This window comes from Phaseolus vulgaris, chromosome 3 (genome assembly GCF_051622355.1).
Source record: "Phaseolus vulgaris cultivar YP4 chromosome 3, ASM5162235v1, whole genome shotgun sequence".
Taxonomy (NCBI): Eukaryota; Viridiplantae; Streptophyta; class Magnoliopsida; order Fabales; family Fabaceae; genus Phaseolus; species Phaseolus vulgaris.
Genome location: NC_143500.1, coordinates 592,501 through 595,000, shown reverse-complemented (window position 1 = coordinate 595,000; position 2,500 = coordinate 592,501).

The window sequence follows — 2,500 nt, the reverse complement described above, 5'->3', positions numbered from 1 at the left end:
GTGGTCTTGGTGTATCCGTGTGTTTGTGGATTTGCGTGGCACAAATCTTCCCCGATCGCACCGGGCCACAGTTCCAACCCGTCTCATCCGTGCTTCTTCTCCAGCACGACCACCGTGGCGGATCGCCAAGATGCTCGTGAGGGAGAAGCCACGCGGATGAGGCCGTGCCTTCCCTGTGGTGGCCGCACGCTACTGGACCGAGAGTAATAAAGCCCTCATATCAACCACATGACCCTGGGCGTAACCAGCACAAATGTGAGCCCAAGCGGACGCTGACTGATGACATTACTCCCCCCCGCCCGGCAGCAGGCCAGACATGATGGCCCCTTCCCCGCGAACGGTTGGAAGCCATACCCCCTTCGTGATGCTCACAAGTCTTCGAATAAGCCACCCAACGATTTGCGTGGCACAAATCTTCCCCGATCGCACCGGGCCACAGTTCCAACCCGTCTCATCCGTGCTTCTTCTCCAGCACGACCACCGTGGCGGATCGCCAAGATGCTCGTGAGGGAGAAGCCACGCGGATGAGGCCGTGCCTTCCCTGTGGTGGCCGCGCGCTACTGGACCGGGAGTAATAAAGCCCTCAATATCAACCACATGACCCTGGGCGTAACCAGCACAAATGTGAGCCCAAGCGGACGCTGACTGATGACATTACCCCCCCGGCCGGCAGCAAGCCAGACATGATGGCCCCTTCCCCGCGAACGGTTGGAAGCCATACCCCCTTCGTGATGCTCACAAGTCTAGAAATGAGCCACACAACGAAAATCCCACCAGCGTGCCACAAATCCACATAACAGATTCACATTTTTTCCCACCGGGTCGGTCGGCCGGAACCGACGGCGGCCACCACCGTGCCGCCGCCCACAACGGGTGACACCAACCCAAGTTGGTGGATCACCCATGTGTGGGCGTTTTGACTTGCCCCACCACAAAGCAAGCCAAAACAGGGGGGAATGAAGGGACCGCACCAGAATTTTCCATGGTGCAAGAGCTGGCTGCATTGAGGAACACCCCCCCCCTATAATAGCTAAATATGCAAAAGCCACTTTTGTACAAGTAGATACACTTTTTTTGAGTAGACATAAGTTCTGTTTTGGGACCTAGAGAACGAATTTTCACGAGATTTTTTGCAGGGATCCTCATAAAAATGGTACAACATTGCCTGCAAAAAATTAGAATTTTTCGACATGGGGAAGTATTTTTTTTATTTTTCCAAAGACCCGAAATGTGGAAAATCGGGAAAAATGGAAAAACGTATCTAGACACCGTATTTTTGCGTGATTTTTTCCAGTCCATCCCATAATAATATCAAGAAGGTGCCCACCAAGTTTCGTTAGGATTGGCCAAGGTTTCGAATTTTCATGAATTTTTTTCAAAACCCTCTATTTTCCAACATTTCAAAAATTCAAAACCACATCAAGATGGCTTGGTTTTGATACCAAACTTTCTAGACCTCATTCTGCATGCATTTGTGACACTTTCCAACCAACAAAACTCAAAAACCACCACTTTGAAAATTTCATGATTCTTGGCACACCACCAAGTCACAAAATCAAGCCAAAACACCAAAATCTTGGAACTTGGCTATGCACCAACCATGCCAAGATCAATTCCTTTTGATCCCAAACTTCTCCCACATCACTTTGAAGGCATTTGTGAGGATTGAGTCCAGCCAGTTTTCCAAAACCAACATTTTCGTTTTTCACCAAAATCACCACCAAGTCACAAAATCAAGCCAAAAATCCAAAATCATGGAACTTGGCTATGCACCAACCATGCCAAGATCAATTCCTTTTGATCCCAAACTTCTCCCACATCACTTTGGAGGCATTTGTGAGGATTGAGTCCAGCCACTTTTCCAAAACCATGATTTTCGTTTTTCACCAAAATCACCACCAAGCCACAAAATCAAGCCAAAAATCCAAAATCATGAACTTGGCTATGCACCAACCATGTCAAGATCAATTCCTTTTGATCCCAAACTTCTCCCACATCACTTTGGAGGCATTTGTGAGGATTGAGTCCAGCCACTTTTCCAAAACCAACATTTTCGTTTTTCACCAAAATCACCACCAAGCCACAAAATCATGAACTTGGCTATGCACCAACCATGTCAAGATCAATTCCTTTTGATCCCAAACTTCTCCCACATCACTTTGAAGGCATTTGTGAGGATTGAGTCCAGCCACTTTTCCAAAACCATGATTTTCGTTTTTCACCAAAATCACCACCAAGCCACAAAATCAAGCCAAAAATCCAAAATCATGAACTTGGCTATGCACCAACCATGTCAAGATCAATTCCTTTTGATCCCAAACTTCTCCCACATCACTTTGGAGGCATTTGTGAGGATTGAGTCCAGCCAGTTTTCCAAAACCAACATTTTCGTTTTTCACCAAAATCACCACCAAGTCACAAAATCATGAACTTGGCTATGCACCAACCATGTCAAGATCAATTCCTTTTGATCCCAAACTTCTCCCACATCACTTTGAAG